Below are 8519 nucleotides of genomic sequence, written 5' to 3'. Positions count from 1 at the left end.
TCCTGTTAAGACAGGATATTTATTAACTTACTGTCCTCAAAGCATCATGATGTATGTAGCATGACCTGTGGTTGAGATGGCTCGGGTACAAACCAGGAAGATGAGCCTGAACTCATTTCTATCATTAATTCAGGTGATTCACAACAACTCCTGTCACAGTTCCATGCCTCAGTTAATATCCTCTGGTAATATCCTACCTTCCTCATTCTTCCTTTGAGAATTCAATGATAAAACATCTAGATTGTTAAGAACATTACACAAATGCAGGTTTACATTTTTTGTTTTCGTTTTTGTTTTTTTGGTATGCGGGCCTCTCACCGTTGTGGCCTCTCCTGTTGCAGAGCACAGGCTCTGGATGCGCAGGCTCAGTGGCCATGGCTCACAGGCCCAGCCACTCCGCGGCATGTGGGATCTTCCCGGACCGGGGCACGAACCCGTGTTCCCTGCATCGGCAGGCGGACTCTCAACCACTGCGCCCCCAGGGAACCCCAGGTTTACATTTTTTATGTTACAAAACTTACTATTTAAAGAGAGCATTAGATAAGCTAAAATAAAGGAACACTTGATTACTGATGATTCTTAAAATCAGTCAAAAGACTTGTAAGACGAGGCCAGAACTCCAACAGAGGTTGGAGTACCGTTTACTTTCAGCCATTATTTACTTCTCTGAAGCAAAATCTTAGGAAGGCAGAATATTCTAAATATCTCTTAAAAGAGATCAGACTTGAGGCACGTTGTCAGCCCTGAAAAGGAGCCCAGGAGCGTTAGGTGTCCTCCTAGCAGATAGCCTCCCTTGGAGAGCAGCTTCAGGCAGATCTTCTGCATAAAAATGTAGACTGGAAACCAGCCTTGCCAGCCCAAGCTGTTCTGATTTGACCAAGCTCAAGGCCACCGTGGATGAGATGACACGAGAGGTCAGCAGCCTCTGAGGTATCTCTGTGTGACTCTCCAATATAGGACAATCCAGAGCCTCTCTCAGGAGGTATGATGAACGTGAGATGCACAGAGAAGACGAGACATAAGACGCATCCTGAAGATGCGCTGTCTAGGCTGCCGAGGCCTGTGGTGCATCCCAGATGAGGAATCAATGGAACTGAGTGACAACCCCGCCGCGCACCTCCCTGCCCGCCCCCCTTGAGATGCCTTGGTGCTCTCAGCTTCCCCACCTCCCTGCATGCATCCTGACCGTTAACCCCATCACCTCGAGGCTTCAACAGGGAATGATTTCTCCTTTTTCATAGGAAACAGGTCGAATATTAATTCTGTCTATTCTTCTTAAGTACAGTAAGATCTGTATGACCTTCTGAAGGAGAGAAGTTGCATGTGGCAGAAGAAAGGGCCTGTAAATCCTGCAATTTCCAGTTCAAAGTCCTTTATTTAGAAAGCTGTGGGATCTTCCCGGACCGGGGCACGAACCCGTGTTCCCTGCATCGGCAGGCGGACTCTCAACCACTGCGCCCCCAGGGAACCCCAGGTTTACATTTTTTATGTTACAAAACTTACTATTTAAAGAGAGCATTAGATAAGCTAAAATAAAGGAACACTTGATTACTGATGATTCTTAAAATCAGTCAAAAGACTTGTAAGACGAGGCCAGAACTCCAACAGAGGTTGGAGTACCGTTTACTTTCAGCCATTATTTACTTCTCTGAAGCAAAATCTTAGGAAGGCAGAATATTCTAAATATCTCTTAAAAGAGATCAGACTTGAGGCACGTTGTCAGCCCTGAAAAGGAGCCCAGGAGCGTTAGGTGTCCTCCTAGCAGATAGCCTCCCTTGGAGAGCAGCTTCAGGCAGATCTTCTGCATAAAAATGTAGACTGGAAACCAGCCTTGCCAGCCCAAGCTGTTCTGATTTGACCAAGCTCAAGGCCACCGTGGATGAGATGACACGAGAGGTCAGCAGCCTCTGAGGTATCTCTGTGTGACTCTCCAATATAGGACAATCCAGAGCCTCTCTCAGGAGGTATGATGAACGTGAGATGCACAGAGAAGACGAGACATAAGACGCATCCTGAAGATGCGCTGTCTAGGCTGCCGAGGCCTGTGGTGCATCCCAGATGAGGAATCAATGGAACTGAGTGACAACCCCGCCGCGCACCTCCCTGCCCGCCCCCCTTGAGATGCCTTGGTGCTCTCAGCTTCCCCACCTCCCTGCATGCATCCTGACCGTTAACCCCATCACCTCGAGGCTTCAACAGGGAATGATTTCTCCTTTTTCATAGGAAACAGGTCGAATATTAATTCTGTCTATTCTTCTTAAGTACAGTAAGATCTGTATGACCTTCTGAAGGAGAGAAGTTGCATGTGGCAGAAGAAAGGGCCTGTAAATCCTGCAATTTCCAGTTCAAAGTCCTTTATTTAGAAAGCATACTGGCTGGCCAATTTGTGTTTCTACTGACCATCAAGAGAAATACACCCCCTCTCAGAGGCCCAAATGTAAGGACTATGGGCCAACAATTTCTCTGCAAGGAAATTAAGCGTCGTCAGGACACCTCCCCTTCCACCTCTTCCACTCCATGCAAATTTAGTGTGAGCCTCAGATAAATACCTGTGCCTATTCTCAAAATCAAGGAATATTTGGGTGCAAGACCATTAGGAAGAAATCTCAAGTTTAACCGAGACCTAAAAGCATTAACAGAAATGTCTGAATTTTGCTTGGCATTGTCTTTGATAAAATAAAAGTGTAGTAAAAACATTTAGGCTGACCTCTCAGCCCATCCTGAAACTTCTATTTAATTAAAATAATTAGTGCAAGGCCTAGCCCAGAAAGGAAAGCCATCTCTAATTTTGTCAGGTGCTGGAATATTTTAATTCAGGTCAAATAAACGAGTCCATCCTCTTTGATTTCAGTTCAATAAATATTTACTATCTGATATTGACAAGCCAGAGTAGATACTCAGGATCCAAATAAAAATGAGATCTAGCTCTTATGTCAAGCAAACTCCTGGTCTATCAGGGAAGAAAGCATATAAGCAAATGGTTATGTCATTTCACTTTTTGTCCATTTTACTGATGAGGACCCAAGACCCAGAAAGTATTCCTAAGTAATAAAGTACCCAAGAAATAAAGGACCTACCATCAGACAGCCAGTACATGACAAACCACAATACCTACGGCTGAGACTACAGTCACTCAAAATATTATTATAAGTAGTAATATTATTTAAATGGAGCTTGCTGAATGTCTAATGTAGTACCTAAGAAGTTAAAGAAAATTTGGAAAGTCTTGTCTTTCATCACAAATGTTTAGTGAGGGCATGGTCATTTTAGCCAACGTTTTTCCTGAATATAGAGTGAATTTCAGAATGAGTCATCTGTGAAAGTATATAGGTTCGATTCCCAGTCTTCCAAGTTCCCTGGACTGCTGTGTAAAGTTCTTCTTGCTCAAAGGATAGGTAAAAAACAAAACGAAACAATCCTGTCCTTTCAAAGGCATTGGGCAGAGTATGGACTGCCCACAGAATAACAGATTTAAGTGATAACTACACATAATTCACCCCACATTTGACAACCTTTCAATGAAACGATGAACAGTTTGGAATGACTCTGAGTTGCTTTTTTTAAATCTTATAAATGCTACTTCCATGGCTGCCAGATTTGCTTAAAAAATTTTTTTTGGCCTTTTGTTAAGCCAGGAGACTGTCAAGACACATGAGGAAAACTAAATAGATACGTTCCCTTCTATTCTCAAACTGTGTTACTTCTAACCCAGTGACTTAGTAAGCAGCTTTTAAAACAGACCTCATTGGGGCTTCCCTGGTGGCACAGTGGTTGGGAGTCTGCCTGCCGATGCAGTGGACACGGGTTCGTGCCCCGGTCCGGGAGGATCCCACGTGCCGCAGAGCAGCTGGGCCCATGAGCCATGGCTGCTGGGCCTGCGCGTCCAGAGCCTGTGCTCCGCAACGGGAGAGGACACAGCAGTGAGAGGCCCGCGTACCGTAAAAATAAATAAGTAAATAAATAAAATAGACCTCATCACCCCTCACAATCATGTGCTTTTTTCCTTCCACTTAACCCTGCATGTGTAATGTCAAAGAATCTTTTATATTAATTTCATTGTGAAAAATTCCCAACTAACTTCTGCCCATCTGAATCTCCATTCATCCATTATATATTTACTAATAAGCATTTAAGCATGCTTTATGCTGGGAAATCCAGTGGTCGGTAAGACATACGTCCTTAGGATTAGGAGTGGTCTAGTGGGAAAGAGGGCCAAGTTACCAAGAAATTACAGTAATCGTGGTAAATGCCATGGTTAAGAATATCCCAGGGTTCTACAGAATCTCCAACAAAGGGCACCTAACCCCTGCACTTAGGAAGCCTTCACTTCTCTCTCAACCTGATGGTAAAGTCAGTGAGGGGAGGGACTATTTTGTTTATCCAGAGATCCTTGGTGGTTAGCACAGGGCACATATCATGTGCAAAAGTCCTGAGGCAATAGATAGGATCATAGCTGCAGAGGAAGGTACTTCTGGAGGAAGTCAGTTCAGTTTGACCAGAACTTCTGTTTCTGTGTGTTTGGGAGGGGAGGAGGACATGTGACGGATGATGTTAGAGGGTTAATTACTCAGGTCAGATAATAAGGGGCTCGGATGCTTCATGAGGGGCAAAATGTTTCCCAACAATTCCTTAGACAGCAGGAAGGATCAGAGGGGATAAGGCTGTACAGTAACTATATAGACAAATGACTCAAGAGAGTGACAGTGAGGTCAAGAGAAGTGAATGGATTAGGGACATAGTAAGAAGAAGAGGGGTGAGACTTCCCTGGTGGCGCAGTGGATAAGAATCCGCCTGCCAATGCAGGGGACACGGGTTCGAGCCCTGGCCCGGGAAAATCCGACATGCCGCGGAGCAACTAAGCCCGTGAGTCACAACCACTGAGCCTGCGCTCTAGAGCCTGCGAGCCACAACTACTGAGCCCGTGTGCCACAACTACTGGGCCCGCGTGCCCAGAGCCTGTGCTCCGCAACAAGAGAAGCCACCACAGTGAGAAGCCCGCGCACCGCAAGGAAGAGTAGCCCCCGCTCGCTGCAACTAGAGAAAGCCTGCGCACAACAACCAAGACCCAACACAGCCAAAAATAAATAAGTTTAAAAAAGAAAAAAGAAGAGGAGGGGCAGGTTTGGGCACTGCTGGAATGTGCTGAGCAGGAAACAGCGGGGCAGAGGGCAGTTCAGAGGAGCAGGTTCAGTGGAATGAAGTCAGGTCTGAACATATCATCTGAGGTGACTGTGGACATCCACATGATGCTGAGCAAGCAGGCAGCCATACCCGCCTGAGCTCAGGAGGGGTCATCAGGTACAGGCGCCACTCGGCCACAGAGAATGAAGTCACCCAGGAAGGAGGGAGAAACTGGGGAGAATCTCCAGGAAAGAGACGCCAAGAGAGGAGCAAGTTCTGGCAGAGGTTCACTCCCAGCCCTGTGCCCCAGTCCCCATGGCCTCTGGCTCTTGCCCAACTTCATCCCAGACCCCCAAGATGATCTGCTCTCCAAACTCTGCTCGCACTTAACTGGTCCAGTCTGTGACAGGAGCTCAGAAGTCATGGCAACCTTCCCGAAGCATTACCTTTATGTCAGTAACTTGGGAGATGGCAGAGATTTTTATCTTAGACATTGCAAAATTATAAAGCAGAAAGCACACCAAAAAACCTCTCGTTTTTTAAAAAAGATGTAAGACTTCAATGATGTTTTGTGCTTTCAACTCCTCAGGCTCTGTATTCTCACAAGAAATAGGCATCCATTCCATGCGCAATTTCAATGATATAGTGGCCACTTGGCCCTGTTTGCTCATCATGTCTCTCATCTTTGGTGAAAAGTACCCCCATTCTTTAAAAACATAAAAAAACCCAAAAACACTCCAGTCCTCCTCCTTTATCCTATCAAATAGGTAAGGTAGCCAAGTACAGTGCAAGTTACCCTTAATTCAAGTCCTGAATCTTACAGTGAACTAATCTTCAACAAAGGTGCTGAGAATACACAGTAACAGTCTCTTCAATAAATGGTTAGGAAAACTGGATATCTACATGTAAAGAATGAAATTGGACGCTTACCTTATACCATATGCAAAAATCAACTCAAAATGGATTAAAGACTTAAATGTAGACTGGAAACTGTAAAACTCCTAGAAGTAAAATTAGGGGAGAAGCCCCTCAACATCAGTCTTGGTGATGATTTTTTTTTTTTTAATTTGAACCAAAGGTACAAACAACAAAATAAAAAAATAAATAAATGGGACTACATCAAACCAAAAGCTTCTGCATAGCAACGGAACAAAATGAAAAAGGCAACCAACGGAATGGAAGAAAATATTTGCAATCCATACATCTCATATGGGGTTAATACCCCCAAAATATAAGGGAATTCATACAATTCAATAGCAAAATAACAATAACCCAGCTTAAAAATAGGCAAAGGGCTTAGACAGACACTTTTTTCTAAAAAGATAACCAAATGGCCAACAAGTATATGAAAAAGCACTCAACATCACTAGTTATCTGGGAAATGTGAATCAAAGCCACAATGAGTATCACACCTGTTAGAATGGCTTTCATCAAGAAGACAAGAGATAACAAGTGCTGGTGAGGACATGAAGAAAGGGGAGCCCTCGTGCACTGCTAGTGGGAATGTAAACTGGTGCAGCCACGTGGAAAACGATACGGAAATGCCTCAAAAAATTAAAAATAGTACTACATGATCAAGCAATCCCACTTCTAGGTATTAAGCCCAAAAGAAATGAAATCACTATCTCAAAAAGGTATCTGCACCCTCATGTTCATTGCAGCATTATTCACAAGAGCCAAGATAAGGGAATAACCTAAATGTCTGTCAGTGGATGGATGGATAAATGTGATACACACTTTATAAAAGGAAATTCTGCCATTTCCAACAACACAGATGAACTTGGAACATTAAGAGAAATAAGCCAGACACAGAAAGACAAATACTGCATGATCTCACTTATATGTGAAATCTGAAAAAAATCAAGACTCACAGAAACACAGAATAGAATGGTGGTTACCAGGGGCTGGGGGACAGGGGAAAAGGGGAGGTGTTGGTCAAAGGGTACAAACTTTCAGTTATAAAATGAATAAGTTCCAGAGATCTAACATATCTCATGGTGACTGTAGTTAATATGTACCTGAAATTTGCAGGGGGTAGGTCGTAAGTATTCTCATCACTCACACAAGAAAAGGGAACTATGTGAGGTGATGGAGATATTAACTAGCTGGACGGTGGTAACTATTTCACAAGGGCTACAGACATCAAATGTCACACCGTACATCTTATATATTTAATGTAATATACATACACAATTTTTACTTCAATAAATCCTGAATTTTCCACTTACCATGCAACACTGGGCACACCCTGTAAGGCTGTAAGGAGTGGCGAGTTAATACGTTCTAGAGCTCAGGGAGTGTGACTGGCACCGTGCACGTGTGCCTGGAGCGGCCAGGGCCCAGAGCTCCAGCCCCCTCTTTAAGTCTGCTTGTAGAAGTGACACAAGCCCAGTGAGAAGCAGAGACAGAAGGAGCTGTCCTGGTGTGGAGATCCTTGTGCTAATCGTAAAGCTCTTCGTGAGGAGCTAACAAATGCCACTATTTCTCAAGCTTTTTCAAGTTGGGTTTCTATACTTGCTACTAGGGTCCTAATTAATAGAGAACTGTAAAGGAAGCTTTTATAAACCACTGCAGTGCTCTCTGGGAATGGGGTATGGATAAAATTGTTCTATAAGGAATTCCATAGCAGTCCAGTGGTTAGGATTCCGCACTTTCACTGCCGAGGGTGCAAGTTCAATCCCTGGTCAGGAAACTAAGATCCCACAAGCCAAGCACTGTGGCAAAAAAAAAAAAAAAAAGAGGTCTAGAAAAGAATCAGTCTCTGCTGACAACCAAAGTTGTCCTCTTCAAATGGTGAGTAGGTTGAGCAATTGCATTTGTGACATGAACACTGTCCAGAGGTCACTGAGTATGTTCAGCCTCTCCGGGGACTAGTCTGGTGTATTACTCTGGGTAAACTGAGACAGGCTCTGGTTTTATAACTTCAAAGATGCCCACTCAACCAAGGAACAAACTGAAAGGCCAGCTCAGTCTACTTTCTTATGTGATAAAAGGCAGGGATACCTGGATTTGAGGACTTCGGTGAACTTCCAAGGGGATGCAGTTGTTCTGGCTCTCTCTCTGAATGTGCACAGCACACGCGGGCACCCGACACACGGAGACGCATGCTGAGCGGCAGGCACCACTCCATTTCTCAGATCAAGCTCCAGCTTCACCACAGCCTCTCGTCCCCGTTTTCTCCCCTTCACTCCCCACCTCTAGCTTCTTTGTCAGTATTATGTCAAAGTACTTGACTCCCTTATCAATATTAGCGGAAATTAAACAAGGATTTAGTACCTCCAAAATTACATTATACAATTTATTATGTAATTTAAATACATAGTATAATCAGTATTTAAACAATCTATATATATAAACATTTTATATATATGTAAACATTTTACATATATATATATATA

Source organism: Lipotes vexillifer, unplaced genomic scaffold (genome assembly GCF_000442215.2).
Source record: "Lipotes vexillifer unplaced genomic scaffold, Lipotes_vexillifer_v1.1 scaffold1088, whole genome shotgun sequence".
NCBI lineage: Eukaryota > Metazoa > Chordata > Mammalia > Artiodactyla > Lipotidae > Lipotes > Lipotes vexillifer.
This window is presented reverse-complemented; position numbering follows the sequence as displayed.